General features: G+C 36.6%; 1 pseudogene; it reads left to right on the top strand.

Annotated features, from left to right (window-relative positions):
• Positions 1–19034, top strand: part of LOC109375444 (putative 40S ribosomal protein S10-like) — a 30601-nt pseudogene that overhangs the window by 8040 nt on the left and 3527 nt on the right.

Raw genomic sequence — 19034 nt, 5'->3', positions numbered from 1 at the left:
TTTTTAAAAATTATACATAAACCTTCTGCATTGTGCCACTGATCCAAAGAGGGAAAAGGAGAACACAGGGGATCCAGTTACTGCTATTCTAACACTTTAATACATATCCTCTTCTTTGTTATATATCCAAAATGAGATGTTACAATGCAGCAGTTCTCTGAAGTTGGAGCTTAATATGAACCTTTGAAAAAGCTTGATATGTTTGGCCTCCTCTAATAAAAAAGCACCTTTTAATATATATCTAGGTGAAGAACATAATCAACTCAGTCTAATACAGTTAGTATATATTCATTGTCTACTTTATTGTTATGTCAAATTTTAAATTGTGTTACCTCACAATGGTAAGCAAAGTGTTATTGAAACAAAGACAATAACCCTGTTGGGCGCCTTATGAGAAGGCATGGAGTAGTAACAAAATATTTAACCAAAGAACTACTATGTACCCTTAAAATGAGTTGTACAGTGTTTCTAACATCTGCGTCGTGTGTATCCACTCAAAAATTCAGAAGGATGTTTAAATATTTTGAAACGTAAACAATTGTTTTTGGCTTTAATTCCGAACTAAAAGGCTGGGTTTTTTTAAATTTCTTCCACTCAGCACATGAGGAAAATATTGACTTCCTTCTTGTTACGGTCTTAATTGTGTTCTTAGAAGTACACTGGTCATAATGAATTAGGGCCTCAGCTTTTTTACTTATTTAATCTTAATTACCTCTTTAAAGGCCCTATCTCCTTATACAGTCACATTGGGGGTTAGAGCTTCAACATATGAATGTTGGGGAAGATAAAATTCAGTCCATAACACATGGTTATATATCACCCAGAAGAGGCTGATTACAGTCATTAAAAATAAACTATATGTAGATAAATTAATGGTACAATAAGTAAGTGAATCAAAGCTATTGTTCCACTATTCTACATAGAAAAGTTAGTTTTATTTCTCATTAGAAATGGACCAACAGGAGAGTGATATTAACAAGATAGTGGAGTAGGAGTTTTGACCCCTCATCTCCCACAGAAACACTGATTTTGACAATCATGTATAGACAAGAATACCTTTGTGGGAGCCTGCAAATACAGCAGAGATCCCAGCAGTCCATTAGAGCAAAAAAATTTAAGAATAGAAGCATTGAAAAGGGTAAGTAAACAATGTCAATTTACCTATGTCACCCCTCCTACATGGTGGCACTGCTTAGTGCTAAGAGAGACCCCATTGGCCCAATATTTCTCCTATGGGGGAAAGCGAGAGCATAGAGAGTGCTTAGCTTAACCACCTGCTCAAGAGGTCCACTTCTTTCTTACCCAACCCAGAACATTTGGGGGATTAGCATGACTGAATAGTCCTCAGGCAACCAGGAGAAGGGAAAACTGGTAGAGGCTCAAGTAACTGGGGCACAAAACTCAACAAAAGGACATGGTTTCAACTAAGCACCTTGTGGAATCTACCAAGAGACTTGATAATAAACCTTGTAGGAAACGTCACCTGCAGACCACCCTGCTAGCCCATGCAAGGCCCTAACACTTCACATGTCCCTTCAAAGTATAGCCAGAACCCTATACATGCTCCCACAGAAGGATGCACACACCTCTGTAGGTAATGCACAAGCACACACAGAGAGCTGGCCCAACTCTGCTAGATTGGGTGAAGGTATATAATCTTGAATACATCAGGGTATCGTTTTGGGATAAATAAACAGGAGGCTTTGGGTACTAGGCCTGGCTTTGTGGGATGAAGAGAAGGCATACAATACTAAAACTGCTCTCCCAACAGGAAAAAAGAGGAGTGAAATGTGTGCATCCATAGAAAAGCCTGAGAGATCCCCAGAATCCGCAGCTGGACTGGTTGGTGAAGGCCTTTTCCTCCCCAAGGCAGTCAGTAACTACTGGAAGGGATAATTATTTAAAACAAAAAGACAGCAACACAAAACTTCAAGAAAACATAAGAAATCAAGGAAGCATGATATATTCATAATAAAAAATAATAATTTTCCAATAACTGACACTTCTTCAAAGAAATAGATATTTTTTAATCGACTTACAAAGAACTCAAAGTTGCTTAAAGGAAGTTCAGTAAGTTCCAAGAGATGATTCAGTCAAATCAGGGAAATAATACATGGAAACAAGATGTCCAGGAAGATACAGAAATCACAAAAAAAGAACCAAACAGAAATTCTGCAGCTAAAGAATACAAACAATGAAATAGAGAATTTCAAGAGGAGACTCAATTCCCCAATCAAAATACATAAAGTGGTTGAGTAGATTAAAAAACATATCACCAACTCTATACCATCTACAAGATAACTTCAGCTTTAAGGCCACACACAAGTGAAGGGAAGCAAGGAAATATTCTATTCAAATAGTAGCTGAAGGAGAGCAGGAGTGGTTCTATTTATATCAGACAAATAGACTTCAAGTCAAAATCTGTAACAAGAGATGAAGAAGATCACTATATAATTATAAGGGGATCAATTCATCAAGAGGCTATAATAATTTTAAATATATATATGAACCCGACAACAGAGCATCTAAATATATAAAACGAGTATAGACAGCAATATAATAATGGTAGAGGACTTCAATACCTAACTTTCAACAAGAGATAGGCAATCCACACAGAAAAATCAACGAGAGACAGTAGATTTGAACAAAACTATAAACCTAATGGACCTAAGAGACATGTAGCATTCCATCCAACAGTACCAAAGTGCATATATGGCTAAGATAGATCACATGTTGGACCTCCCCAAAAAAGTCTTAACAAATTTAAGAAGATTGAAATTATATCAAGCATTGTTTCCAAGCACAATGATATGAAACTAAAAATCAATAACAGGAGAAAAATTCACAAATATGCAGATTTAAGCAACACACTCGTGAAAAATCAACGAGTCAGAAAAATAATTCAAAAGAAAAAATTTTTAAAAAAATCTTGAGACAAACAAAAATGGGAAAACAACATACCAAAATTTACGGGATGCTGTAGAAGCAGTTTTAAGAGAGAAGTTTATAGGAATAAAGGCCTACATTAAGTTAAAAAAAAATCTCAAAAAAACGGCCTAGCTCTATACCTTAAGGAACTATAAAACAAAGAATTAAGCACAAAATTAGCAGAATGAATGAAATAATAAAGATTAGAGCAGAAATACATAAAACAGATGCTAAAATAACAATAGAAAATGCCAACAAAAGCAGGCTGGTTTTTTGAAAAGATACCAAAAGTGGCAAACCTTTATTTGGACTAACCAAGAAAAAAAAGGCCTGAATAAATAAAATTGCAAATGAAAGAGGAGACATTACAACTGATATTGAAGAAATACAAAGGATTACAAAACACTATTATGAACACTATTATACAGAGAACAAACTGATGGTTATTAGATGGAGGAGGGTTGAGGGGCTGGGTAAAAAAGGTGAAGGGATTAAGAAGTACAAATTGGTAGTCCAAAATAGTCATGGGGCTGTCAACTACAGTACAGAGAATACAGCCAATAATATTGCAATAACTATGTATAGTGCCAGATGGGTACTAGACTTATTGGGGAATCACTTTATATATTATAAAAATGTCTAACCACTATGCTGTACACCTGAAACTAATATAAAATAATATTGAATGTCAATTATATGAGTAATTGAAAAAAAGAAGAAAAATCTTCAACATTGGTCTTGGCAACGACTTTTTAGTTACAACAACCAAAGTCCAGGCAACAAAGTCAAAATTTGAGTGTAATCTATTTCAAAGTAATTTTTGTGTATTTTTATCTTTACCTGGACTGTCAATATGTGGTATGATATGATACTCTCCTGTGATGTTGGCAGAGGCAGAAAGATGATTTGCCCAACTGTGGGCTAATCTAAGTGTTCTGAATATGTTTAAGGTAGTTTTGACTAAGCTATGATGCTCAGTGGGTTAGATGTATTAAATGCATTTTTGTCTTACAGCATTTTCAACTTACCGTGGGTTTATCAGTACATAATCCCATTGTAAATTGAAGAATATATACGAGATCTGACAACTAAGTTCGCTAGTTTGTTGCAATGATGCTGCTGATCTTTTCTGTATCAGAGGGATTGATTATTCATTATGAATCTGTACCAACTGGACAAACAGTTAACCAAGTTTACTATTTGGAAGTGCTGAAAAGGCTGCGTGAAAAAGTTAAATGATCTGAGCTTTTCGCCAACAATTCATGGCCCTTGCATCACGACAATGCACCAGCCCACACGGCACTGTCTGTGAGGGCGTTTATAGCCAGTAAACAAAGAACTGTATTGGAACACTCTCCCCACTCACCTGATCTGGCCCCCCCAATGACTTCTTTCTTTACTTGAGGATAAAGAAAATATTGAAAGGAAGACCTTTGGATGACATTCAGGACATCAAGGGTGATATGATGACAGCTCTGATGGCCGTTCCAGAAAAAGAGTTCCAAAATTGCTTTGAAGGGAGGACTAAGGCTGGCGTTGGTGCATAGCTTCCCAAGGGGAGTACTTTGCAGGTGACTGTAGTGATATTCAGCAATGAGGTATGTAGCAATTTTTCTAGGATGAGTTCATGAACTTAATTGTCCAACCTCGTATAAGTGTGTTAATTAAAAAAAATACACAGAGAATCAGCTGGGTCATAATTAAAATTAAGGGCTAGATGTTTACAATTTTCATTCACTAATCTTTCAGTGGAATTAAAGCACTTCAGTAACTGTACCTATCTTCATACAAGGCACTCTTATTCCAATTTTAAAATAATAAATAAATAAATAAAGAGCAACAAGATTTCAACATATTGTTGGAAGTTGTCAGATCATCTACTGGGTCAGAAGGGAATCCAGGTGGATAGAAGTAGTTACCTGAAGTGGAAACTATCAAATATTCTAGTTCTGTAGATCCATGATCTACAAACTTTGTTGAACCTATATTCCATACATTTTTTGAGAAAGTGCTACCAATAAATGTTTATGGATTTATTCCTAAATATTACACATGTGCATATATGTCCTATATACATTATGAGGTGTAGACACAAGTAAAAATAAATTATGATTATATAAATGGTAAGCATGAGTAGTTCTAGTATTTTCTTCTGCCCCAATACATCTTTTGGTGTATGCTACGATGTTCATACACATGAATTGAAAAAATTATTGGAAATATGTAAAATGTTCTGTGAAAAGAGAAAATTATATCAACAAAAAGTTTGGGTAAAATATTTACACTTTAATGATTAATGACCAGACAGATAGATTTCTAGTTCAATCAAATCCACACATGTGATTTTAACTCAAGGGTAAATTCTTAGCCATTTTATCATAAGAAATATCTATTCCTTTAAAGCATCAGTTTTTGCAATTTCTATCTCTCTCTGTGCTGGGCCAAATATCTTCCCTGATTGCTCCCTTAAAGATAAAGTCTCCAAACTGATTTCGTTTCTTTAAAATGCACAGAAAATTTCTTGAGCTCAAAGGCTTCAAAACCTTTTAAACCAAAATATCTTACTCAACATCAGAAAAAACAAACAAAAACCCAGCTTTGTTCTAACTCTGACTCCTCTTGAACTTTCAGGACAGTTTATTGTTTTTGACACATCTGTTTCAAAATTTCGATGGGAATATAGAAGTTCTTTTAGAAGACTTTAAAGGATCATATATGAGAATGCAACTGGGCACATTTTACCTGAGTATTGCTGAAATAAGCAAAGAGTGAATTTGTATCAAGGCCTTTAAATCTAAGATGAATTAATTCAATCTCTACTGATAGTAGAAAAAAACAATGCTTGTAGGAAGAAATATTTGTTATATACACTCATATAGATATATTTTCTTTTTTATATTCCTGTTCTTAATACGTGATTTATAAATATATTAATTTCCTTGGCTTTATAAAATTTATTTCCAATATTTTAATTCCACAAACAAGCAAGGAAACAAATGTTTGCTTTACCAGGATTCAGATTTTCTGACATACATTCACTGATTAAATAATTCATTGCCACAAGAAAACTCTGAATAGCCAAAGCAATCTTGAGTGAGAGAAAAAAAAAGCTGGAGGTATCATGCTCCCTGATTTCAAATTGTATTAAAAAGCTATACTAATTAAAACAGTATAGTATTGGCATAAAAATAGACAATGTTCAGTGGAATAGGGAGTCCAGAAATAAACCCATGCATATATGGTCAATTAATTTATAATAAAACATCCAAGAATATACAATGGGGAAAAGACAGTCTCTTCAATAAATGGTGTTGGGAAAACTGGGCAGCCACATGCAGAAGAATGAAACTTGACCATATCTTGCATTAAAAATTAACTTGAAATGGAGTAAAGACTTGAATGTAAGACCTAAAATCATGAAAAGCCTAGAAGAAAACCTGGGTGGTAAGCTCCGGCCATAGGTCTTAGCAATATTTTTTAAAATAAAATAAAAAAGCATAAGGTTCAAAAGCAAAATAAACAATCAGGACCACATCAAATTGAAAAGTTTCTGCACAGCAAAGGAAATCATAAACAAAATGAAAAGGCAATCTACTGAATGAGAGAAAAGATTTGTGAATCATATATCTGATAAGGGGCTAATACTATATATATGCCAGGGGTGCCAATAAAATGTACACATTTTAAGAGATGTCATCTATGTATTACTTTTCGAAGTTGAATTAAATTACGGTAGCAATATGTAGTATGACATTCGCTCAAAAGATGGTGCTAATCAAATGAATGCTAGTGTCATTCATTGTATTACAATTTTAATACAGTTATTCCTTTCTTAAAATGTGTATCCATTTTTTGGCACCCTCTGCATATATTATATACTATATATATATAATACCATATATACTATATATATCAAACAAGTCAATAATAGCACAACCTGATTAAAAAACGGGCAGATGATCTGAATAGATTTTTTTTTCCAAAGAGGACATACAGAGGGCCAACAAGTACATGAAAAGATACTCAATGTCATTAATCATCAGTGAGATGTAAATCAAAACCACAGTAAGTATCACCTCATAACTATTAGAATGGCTATTAGCATAAAGATAAAACATAACAAGTGTGTTGAGGATGTGAAGATAAGGGAACCTTTGTGCACTGCTGGTGGGACTGCAAATTGGTGCAGTCACTATGGAAAACAGTGTGGAGGTTCCTCAAAAAATTAAAAATAGAACTATCATGGGACTCAGCGATTCCACTTGTGGGTATTTATCCAATGGAAACAAAACCACTAACTAGAAAAGATATATGCACCTGCATGCTCATTGCAGCATTATTTATAATAGCCAAGATATTGAAACAACCTAAGTGTCCATCAATTGACAAATGTATAAGGAAATTGTGATACATATATAGTAATATTACTTAGCCATAAAAGGCAATGAAACCTTGTCAATTGCAACAACATGGATGAATCTTGAGGGCATCATGCAACTGAAATGTCAGACAGATAAAGACAAAGTACCCTAGGATCTCTCTTATCTGTGTAATCGAAAACAAAAACAAAAACAAGCTCAAAGATAAAGAGAAGAGATTGGTGATTTCCACAGTGGGGAAATTTCCACAGGTGGGGGTGGGAGGGGTGGAAGAAATGAGTGGCGGTCAAAATGTAAAAAACGAAAAAGAAATAAAACCTGACAGCCATTCTTGTACTTCATGAGCATTGGTATTTGAGGCATCCAGAGTCATTTTTCCCTCAACCCCTGCCCAACACTCTCTCCTGCAAAACACATCTTATTGTATCTATTTAATGATTTTAGTTCCCAGAAAACATCTAAACATCTCAGAACACATCAGATGAAACTGAAGTCTATGGCAAGAAATCAAGGACAGCTGTCAATGGTATACTGAGTTTTAGGAAATGTCACCCTCACTTGTAAAATAACGTAGCCCAGAAAGAAAACCATAAACCCTCGCAGCGGTGCCTGCTAGAGATAATAACTTTGGATTCTTGTGTGCCTGTTTGTTTAATCTAGTATGCTCCAGAGAATAAAGAAGTGTAGGTTAGAGAAAATTTCATTCTACTACATCACAGATTGGGTGTGTTAGTCCAGGTGCTCTGAGAATCTGAATCAAACTGCTATATGTGTGCAATAAATTTAATAGGGGAAATACCTGTGAAAGAAAAAGGGGAGGGACCTGGGGGAGGCTGGGAATGTTGTCAAACTGTGGTGCAGTTATGCAAGGCATGACCTGCAGTGAAGGAGCGAGAGAAGGTAAAAGTGGCTTAGACTGTTATGAGTTCTAAGGAAAGATCAGAAAGATGAACAGGGAGACCTAGAACCAAATTTGCCTGTCAGTGGAGTCTTCCATTAACCAGAAACAAGACAAACTTAATATCCTGAGTTCAGTCTTCGCTGGGAGTGTCCCATGGAAAGCATGGCCTCAGTGCAAACACAACAGTGGATTTCAGTGCAGCAGCTGGGACCCTTAGTCAATTACAGTTCTTGCATGAGGAGCACTCTGATGACTGCCACACATGAAATGGGTTTGGGGGGAGTACTTAGCCTCCTTTTGTAGACTGGAGGGGGAGATATGAACACTGAGATAGAAAATGCCACACATATATTTCATCAATAAAAAAATGAAAATACAGCCGGCCGAGTGACTCAGATGGTTAAGAGCACGAGCTCTGAGCAACAGGGTTGCCAGTTCGATTCCCACATGGGCCAGTGAGCTGCGCCCGAGCTGAGCTGTGGCTGAGCTGCCAACAGGTGGCAGGATGGCTCAGCTGGTGAGAGCACGTGCTCCTAACAAGGTTGCCAGTTTGACTCCCACATGGGATGGTGGGCTGCTCCTACTTGCAACTAAGATTGAACAGGCACCTTGAGCTGAACTGCCCTGAGCTGCTGATGGGCAAGTTAACAGATGGCTCAGTGGTTAGAGTGTGTGCTCTTAGCAACAAGTTTTCTCAATCAACTTTCGAATGGGATGGTGGGCTACACCCACCCACAACTAAGATGGAACACGGCACCTTGAGCTGAGTGGCTGCGAGCTGCTAATAGGCGGCCAGATGGCGACTGGACAGGAGCTGAACTAGCTGTGCCTTCCACAACTAAGATTGAAGGACAGCAACTTGGCTGTTCTCTTTCCCCAATTACCCAATAAAAACTTAAAAAAAAACACACAAAAAAACCTGAAAATAAATATCCCATTGAATTGTTTTAGTTAAAACAATGAAAATCTTGATAATTTTCTATCACTTGCATATTATGATTTCTACAAGATTATTCTCCTGCTGGAAAATAACTTTCCTTTGACATGCACTGTGCAGATAGCTGGCTTCTTTCATTTATGAAGATTAAGAGAACCTATTAAGGGTGAAAAGAATCCTGTCAATAGAATTTAGGTATCCCAGGAGACTTCTTCCTCACTCCAGTTTTAATCATTATATATTATGTTATATATATATATATATATATATATATGTCATATATGTTACATATGGATATATATTTATATACAGAAAGAATATATATATCCTCTATCTCAAACCCTTATTTGTCTTTTCCTTGTAATTTCCTTTGCTCCGAAAGGGAAACATCTTTTATTTGGAAGTGAAGTATTGAACACCTTATCCTCTGCCTCTATCACTTAAATGAGTCAAATGTTGAAAAGTCAGAAACACTTAATAAGAGACTTTATGTTCCCACTTCATCTTAGTTCTCTAACACGCTTGACTTATGTATACTATTAATGATCAAACAAGACTATAGGGATGCAATTTGAAAAATACTTTTGACTAACATAAAGCATGTATAAGCTGGTTTCCTAGGGTAACTCTCTGAGTACCATAAGACAATTTGTAGTATTGTAATGGAGGACAAAATTTCACGATCATGCATTCTTTCCTCTAAGATTGCCAGAGGCTAACCTTGGCATTATGAATTATTTGTAATAAAAAAGATTAATTCTTTGGACACCTTCTTGGGAACAAAATTTAGTTTCCAGTATGTGTCACTGAAGCAATAATTCATTAGATGATCAAATACACAACGAAAAAGTTGGTAGAGAAAAGATGATTTAAGGAAAGCGGGATAAATGCAACAGTTTTATGATATTCAAAAAGCAAATATTTGTTGAAGATAATTTATTTTATATAAAATAATAGCTCCCCTCAAACTTAATCCCTTTCACAAAGTGTTTATGGCATAACATGTAATATAGTCAGTACCTTGCTCTTCTGACAGTCTCTAACACCTTCATGCATTTGGGGGAGGGTCTAGCTGTAAGTCTAAGGAAACTCTCCTGAGATGCTAGACCTCTGCCCTATGATTTGCTACATCTGATACACACACACACACACACACACACACACACACACAAAGGGTGCCAAAAAAATGTATATACATTTTAAGAAAAGGAAAATCTGATTTAAAATCATAATACAATGAATGACGCACACATTCATTTGATTAACACCATCTTTTGAATGAGCACCATACTACACATTGCTAATGTAATTCAATTTAACTTCAAAAAGGGAATCTTAAAAGCAGCAAGAGAAAAGCAGTTAGTTACCTATAAGGGTGCTCCCAAAACACTGTCAGCTGATTTCTCCACAGAAAAATAATTAATTAATTAATTAGCTAGTTAATTAATTATAAAATAAATAAAAAAAGTAAAACCTCTAGGACTTATTTTGTTTTTCAGAATACAAAGAGTAAATTTATCTTTCTGAGTAATATTCCATTATCTAAGTACATACTAGAGATGGAGATGGATGTGTCAAATTAAGATGATACATTCATTCAAAATGAAAAATGTAATATAACACAGACAAAAATAGTCACAGTGCATGAATAGCATATGCTTTTCCTGTGGACATATCCACACGAAAAGTCAATATATCGTAAGAATGCTGCCTTGTTGGAGCACAGACTGAACAAGATAAGTTAGATTGGGGTATAATCCAGAAGTGACACGTCTACTTAGGCAGAGTTTTTCCTGACCTTTTACCCACTCTGATAGATTCAACAGCTTGACACATCCCAAAAGTAGATCCAACTTCCCATTGTCTAACAAGACAGAAATATTTTTAAGAACATTTTGTGAAGAGAAAGTTTTTTAAAAGTTTATGTCATAAACAAAATATCAAAGATTTATAAAATCCCCTTAAAAAATCTCTTTTCTTTTCTCCCAAACTTAAGGATCCTCATTTTTCCTCTTCCTTTTTCCTTCATTTAGCCTCTAAAATACCAGTTTATATTTCAAAGTAATTTTGCACCTAGTTTCAGCTAGCATACTCAGTAAAACAAAACCTAGTAATTTGTCCTACAGTTAGATCTTCAATTGTTTCTCAACTATGCCTCTTGGGATTTCTAAGTTCATCCAGCCACAAAGGACTCAAATATGTAATGTTATTAGGCTAAAATTGCCTGATTTATATATCTCCACAACTCTCCATGCCAATTAAACAAAAGAAGTACTCAGATTTATAATTGGACCCACATCCTTCTTTGGAACACATTTGATAAACACTGCCCACATTAGTCTCTGCACTTTTTTCTTTTCAGCTTTGATCCCATCCTCATATTAACTGAAATTCATCTTCTTTAGGTATGTTAATACAGATAGAAAAATAATGGCCGATATTTATTTTCAGATGTTGAGACATCTTTTTTAGGCTTTATACTCACAGATGTATTTCATTCTCACAACAACCCCATGAACATTATTATTACTTCATATATAGGTAAAATAAGGCACAGAGAAGATAATTAACTTGGTCAAGGTCACACAGCTATTAAATAATCTTTTTGAAAGTTGTTATCTAGACAGTCTAATTTCAGAGTCTAGACTCCTAAATAGCAGTTACATCTTCTCTTCTAATCCTGTGGATCAATTTTGTAGAAAATCAAACAAATTATTCAGATGAGTGGGGTTTTGTGTGCCCTTCATTCTGTGTATTTGAATAAATATGTTATCACTTTGTGTACAGTATTATGTATGCTAAATATGTACATGACATAGGATATTTATGTTGCAATTTATGTTGATATAATTCCCTCAGAAGAATAACAATCATTACTAGATATTGAGTTTATCCATTCCCACTTTATGACAGAATCAAATATGATTGTAAGTTCTGATTGAGAAGGGATATTCTCCCTTAGTCTTTCTACCTTTTTCTTCCTCAAGGATAAGTATCTGCTTCCATATTTTGTATCTAACAATATCCCCCTCTACTCTAGCCTGAGGGGTTATAGTTTAAAATTATTATTTTTCAGAGAGAGAATATAATTTACAAAAGTTTTCCTCATCTTTAAATTTACTTCCAGTTCTGGTGGCATTATCTCAGGATATATTTCCAACATACGAGGTCTGAAAATTAAGTTTGTGAACTCATCCTAGAAAAAGTGCTACATACCTCATTGCTGAATATCACTATGGCCACCTTCGAAGTACTCCCCTTGGGAAGCTATGCACGGATGCCAGCACCTAGTCCACCCTTCAAAGCAATTTTGGAACTCTTTTCCTGGAATGGCCATCAGAACTGTCGTTGTATTACCCTTGATGTTCTGAATGTCATCAAAACGTCTTCCTTTCAATACTTTCTTTATCTTCAGGTAAAGAAGTCATTGGGGAACAGATCAGGTGAGTAGGGAGGGTGTCCCAATACAGTTATTTGTTTACTGGCTAAAAACTCCCTCACAGACAGTGCCTTATTGGCGAAAAGTTCAGGCCATCTAACTTTTTTACACAGTCTTTTCAGCACTTCCAAATAGTAAACTTGGTTAACTGTTTGTCCAGTTGAAACAAATTCATAATGAATAATCCCTCTGATATAAAAAAAGGTTAGCAACATCGTTGCAACAAGTTGGTGAAGTTAATTGTTGGACCTCATATATTTTTATGAAAAACACCTTTTTTTTTTCAATTTTTATTGGGGAATTGGGGGATGGGAACAGCGCTGGGGAATTGGGGGAAGGGGAATAGACAAGTTGCTGTCCTTTTGTTCTTCAGTCTAGTTGTGGAGGACATTGCTTCACAGGCCCAAGTTGGCACCATCACTTCCTGGGCGAGGCAGATCAGTGGCCGGTCTCTGGACAGCCGCTCACGCTGGCTGCTGGCTACACACGGTAGCCCATGGCAACCCACTGCAGCAGGGGTTGCAGCCTATGCCGTCGCAGGCGACTCATGGGCAGCCCAGCTCCAGGTTGAGCTGTTGTTCAGCATCTTAGCTGTAGAGTGCGGGAGACCAGCTCTCGCAGGTCCAGGGGTTCCCTCAGGTGGAGGCAGGGTCGGCGAGGAAAAAGGAAAAAGACATGCGGAGACACAGGAGCGCTTTCACTATATTTTTACAGCATGTCCCTTTTATACTGGGCAGTTGACCTTTTCCAGAGTTAAACTTTTGCCCTTTTGGAAGTTGTTTTTCTCAGAGCTTTTCTTTCTACTGATGTTTCTGTTACAGGGTACAGCCTGACCTGTTCTATGCTAATGACTAACTTATCCTAACAATGTTTCAATGTCTACCTATAATGGCTTTGTGGCTGGAGCAGAGTTCCTGCCCTGGCACCTAAAGTATGTTTACTACTTAGCAATTATTTCAAACACTACTGGCTAAACAGGATCTTAAGAATTATAAGGTGCATAACTTGTTTATTACTAAGAAACTAACAGCAAAACAATTATCGTAATATGTCTGAAACTCACTTATTCAGTTAAGATAAACTAAACAACCAATATAAGAAGGGGTGTCAGATCTTTGTCCTACTGGGGGCATCCACAAGGGAATTTAAAAATTTTTCAAGATGTAAAGCAGTATCTGTTCCTCAGTCAGAGCTTCAGAATTTGTCACAATAGCAGTGCGTTTGGCCATGTCAGACACTGAGGTGCAGCCGGCTCCCAACAGTAGAGGGCAGTGTCACTGGCCCTCATATGTGGGATCCGAACTGGGGCCCTCTGGCATCCCAAGCCAGCTCTTAACCACCGCGCCACTCGGCCAGCCCAGAAAAACACCTTTTTAAAATAATATCAGCCCAACACATATTTATAGGACATAGGACATTAAAGTACATGAGCTTTTCCAGGTCAACCTTAGCAGGCAGACCTAGGCTCTGAGAGAACAGAATGCATGACCCTGCTTTATTATCAGCATTCATGCAATATGGAAATAATTATTTTAAATTAGTTTGGCAATAATGCTATTTAAATATAACTGCTTTGGGCCTGCAGAGTGGCGCATTGGTTAGGAGTTGGCTTGGGACTCCAGCTCTGAGCAGCAGGGTCCAGGTTCAGATCCCACGTGAGGGCCAGTGACGCTGCGCCCTCTATAGGTAAGATGGTGAACAACAGCTCCAAATGGAGCTGGACTGCCGTGAGTCATCCGCAACGGCGTAGGCTGCAGTGGGGCTGGCCAGCAGCGGGCCGTGAGCTACTCCAAGCTGCCATAAGCCACGGTAAGCAGCTGTCCAATGGCCGGCAAGCAACTGCCTCACCTGGGAAGAACGCAATGATGGCACCAACATGGGCCAGTGAAGTGACGTCCTCCACAACTAGACTGAAGAACAAAAGGACAGCAACTTGTCTGTTCCCCTTCCCTGATTCCCAAATAAATAAATAAATAAATAAATAAATAAATAAATAAAACTGTTTTAGCTTTCCAGCTCCAGACCCGGACGCAGAAGCTGTAATGATGTGGATGCCATAATGGATTGCCATTCATGAACTCCTTTTTAAGGAGGGAGTGATGATGGCCGAGAAGGATGTTCACATGCCTAAGCACCCTGAGCTGGCAGACAAGAATGTGTCTAATCTTCACGTCATGAAAGCCATGTAGTCTCTCAAATCACAAGGCTATGTGAAGGAACAGTTTGCCTGGAGACATTTCTACTGGTACCTTACCAACAGGGCATCCAGTATCTCCGTGATTATCTCCACCTGCTCCCCCCCCACCCCCCCGGCCAGATCTTGCCTGCCAGTTTGCGCTGCAGCCGACCTGAGACCAGCAAGCCAAGGCCCAAAGGTCTGGAGGGCGAGCGACCTGCAAGACTCACACGAGGGGAAGCTGACAGAGACACCTACAGACGGAGCACTATGCCTCCTGGTGCTGACAAGAAAGCCTAGGCCGGGGCTGGGTCCACAACCGAATTCCAGTTTAGAGGTGGATTTGGTCGCGGACGTGGTCAACCACCTCAGTAAAGTTGGAGCAATGATTTGGTGCTGAATGAGCTTGTGGTGAGAAAATAATCTATGTGCCCCTGTTTTTGCATAATGTTGCCTGAGAAGGAGTGTTTTTAAAGTCAGAGTATAAATGGAGTGTGACTGGATTGGTTGCGGGGGGAGTCCCATGACTGGTGAAGATGGCCAGCAACCTCAGTAAAGTCAACTTTGAAGAGGTAATAATCTCAGCAAATGGCAGTGATTTTGGTGTTGAATAAACTTGTAGAGAGAAGAAAAAAAAATATATATATATATATCACTGTTTTAGAAACATGTGTAACTGTTTTAGAAACATGTAGGATATAACTGTATACCTTAAGATACCTGTACAAATAGCATTTCTCTTACAACCACTGGCAATTCAATTTTTCTATTTTAAATAATTGCTTTAATGAAGGGAATAAAGTGATACACACATAATAGTTTATTTGCTCTATTGTAATATTATACAAGGTGCAAATGAGAGAACCAAATATCTATTGTAAAACTCTATTTTTAAAATGTCATCTTGGTTCTATTTAATTATAAGTATGCAATTTTAAAACTTAACCACCTATCGTGAATAAGGATATTTTCAATTAACTTTTTACAAAAGAAAATGTTTCACTTAAGAATAAATAAAGCACATGCTCCTGACTAATTTATTTAACTATATGTATGTGCTTTTCAAAGATGAAATACATTTGAGTTAATTAACATGAAAAATTACAAATACAGGCAGTTCCCAATTTATATAAATATTTTAAATATGAACATTTGGAAGATAGCCATCAACTAATTACTTTATAATATGAATTGAAGTATTAAGTAGGAAAATATAAGGTGCTATATGATCCTATTATATAAGTCTACAATAATTACGTATCAGTAGCCTGATAAGTTTATATGTATGAAAGCTTTATTTTAGAATTAGAAGCTGAAGAGGTTTCTTTTGCGGGTAATAGACCCTGGAAGAATGAAGGGTGCTAATTATGTTTTGGAATATGAGGAATATGTAGCTGCTATACACTAGGATATATCACCCAAGTCTTTCCCCCGATGTATGCCATATATAGTGGAGATGGCAGAGCATCAGCAGAAGATTAGACCGGTATATATTAAGTATAAACTTGTCCAAGCAATTCACTTTACTAATGATGGGAAAACCTGAGAGTAATTGTGGCTTTCCAAAGGTTGTATAGACTTGCAAGACTATGATTATAAAGTAAGAAATACTAGAGCAAAATACGATCCTCTGCAAACAACAAAATACTCATGAGTTTGGGCTATAGGTTAAGGCCTTTAGCCTTAAGATCAGATTTGTACAACATCTGGATTTAGGACTGTTAAACAGTTTTGGCAGTTATGTTACATAAAATACAGACCATAAATTGTTTAGAAGATAAATCAGAACACAAAAGTGTATTTGGTCAAACTTTTCCTAAAGTCATAACTATAATTATTCAAATATTGGATAAAACACATACTGTTATTTGTTAAGTAGATAAGATATTCAGAGAATTGTTTAAATATTTCATTCCACACGAATGTTTATCATAATATAGATGCAACAACCAAATATTAAATAGTTGGTATGATTTTAAAACACTAAAGCTTCTATTAAAATAAAGTGAGATGCATGCTTTGTCAATAAATGTTTATTGGATATTACAGTAACTATATTAAATATATTAAACCTTATGAAATAGCCAATAATTGACATCCTTTAAGCTATAATAATAGCAATTTCATATGGCTTAACATCATATAAAACATGAGCAAATTTTCATATAATAGTTACAATATTTATTCAAATAACCATTTCCACTTTCTACCACTTTTCCCAGTTGCATATAGACACAACTAGTTATTTCTACAGGATAAAACTTGAAAAACTTTGTTTGCCCCGTAGTAATTACAAGTGTGTGTGTGCATGTTTGTACATGTGTGGCAGCCATGTTGTCCAAAGGGCTCCTACATTGAAAATATTCTGAGATGGTATGACTGGCAACCAATTTCTGAATTTGTTTGCAAGAGTACATTGTTATTTTACTCACTTGAAATGATACTACTATATGGAAAAAAAAATGCTGGCTTGGAAACAAATAGAGAATCATCTATTGTACATTTGAAAGCTGGTGATGTTAGGAACTGAAACATCTATTGCTATACATGTGAGTTAAGTTAAATGGCTCTAATTATACCTTTTTTTAATAAAATTTTATTTTCTTATTTGCCTATATTTTAAAAATAAATGCAACACAATTTACTTGTAGAAACATATATAATCTAGGTAATAATGAAAGTAAAATGGCATGATTGAAACTCCTGTTTTGTACCTGATAGTAAAATGGATAACCAGAACAAAAGCTTTCTAAGACTAGAAATTTCCGTTGAAACTAACGAAACATAACTAAATGTGTAGCTACATTTTCATGAAAGTAATGAAACGAAATGCTGTGGTCCAAAAATAGAATCATGGAACCATAGCAATGAAACAGATTAACCTTTTTTGATGTCATGTGGGGATCTGAGTAACTAACAGCATTGTGTTTTAATGGATACAGGTGCCATGAGGCATGGACTTAAAACTGAGAAGAATAGGGAGATAAAACGGAGCCTTTGCACATAGCTAGCACCTTTGAAACCCTATATTCTCAATAAAATGGTGAACTAAGAATGATACCTTTACCATTAAATACATTTTTCAGGAAAACTTTCCTGTATCTGTTGGAGTCTAGATAAATGTACATGTGTATTGTAAGTTGTAACACTCTTATTTTTCTGCTGTTTCAGCATCTCTACAAACAGGTTGTGACCAGGTATACTAATGTAGAAAGGCTGACCCTTGCCAAGGGTTCTCGCTCGCTCTCCCTCTCTCCTCTCCCACCCTCTCAGCACCTTACCTGCTTAGTTGAGCCCACTCCTTTGGTAATCCCTCCTGTGAAGCACCTTTATGGCATGCAATGACAGTCTCTCCAGGACTTGTGAGTATAATCAACTTTGTTTTCCTGTGCCTGTCCTGTGTCCCCTCTTGTGGTCACATGTGACTGGCCATCTCATGGAAGAATACAAAATAGTATGGTAGGCAGAAATGTAATGTGTCTCTCTGATCTCCACCCTCTGGTGTTATCCCCATGATTACATGGCAACAGGGATTTTGCAAAAATTAAGGTTAATAATCGGTTAAGTTTACAATAGGGAGATTATCCTTTTCTCTAGCTAGTTGCAGAAGGGGAGGGCAGAGAAATTCAAGGCATTAAAGGAATGTGATGAGTGGGAGGTTCTGCAAAGCTGAGAAGGAGGGGGCCTGTGGCAAGCACATGATTGTGATCTCTAGGTGCTGAGAGCAGCCAACAGCTGGCATAACAGTCCTCCTCTCCTAAGAAAATAAATTCTGCCAAAAACCTGATGGAATTTATAAGCAGACGTTTCTCTAATTGAGCCTCCAGATAAGGGCATAGCCCAGCCAACACTGACTTTCGTTCAATGAAACTCTGAGAAGAGGACCCAGTGAAAATATGCTGTATTCTTGAATCATACATACTATGAAATAATAATTGTGTATTGTTTTAAGCCACTAAGTTTGCGGTGATATGCTATACAGCAATATAGATCCAGTATACCTGCTTACCCAAGGCATGAAAAGAGTGAGTTATACATTTTCCTAAGGGTAGGGTGGACACTTTAATAAATAATATTGGGGCAACTAGTTGGCTTAATACCTCTGTACACTAGGAGCAGAGAAAATATATAAATGTAACAAGAAGATACCCATAAGTGCATTACATAAAAACAGGGGGAACTTCTTGCAAATTCAGATGTGGAAAAGGTCTTTCTTTTTTTTTTCTTTTTTTTTTTTTTTAAAGATTTTTATTGGGGAATTGGGGGGATGGGAA

Source organism: Hipposideros armiger, unplaced genomic scaffold (genome assembly GCF_001890085.2).
Source record: "Hipposideros armiger isolate ML-2016 unplaced genomic scaffold, ASM189008v1 scaffold_952, whole genome shotgun sequence".
Lineage (NCBI taxonomy): Eukaryota > Metazoa > Chordata > Mammalia > Chiroptera > Hipposideridae > Hipposideros > Hipposideros armiger.
The sequence above is the reverse complement of the archived record's forward strand: the minus strand, read 5'-3'. Positions and strand labels throughout refer to the sequence as shown.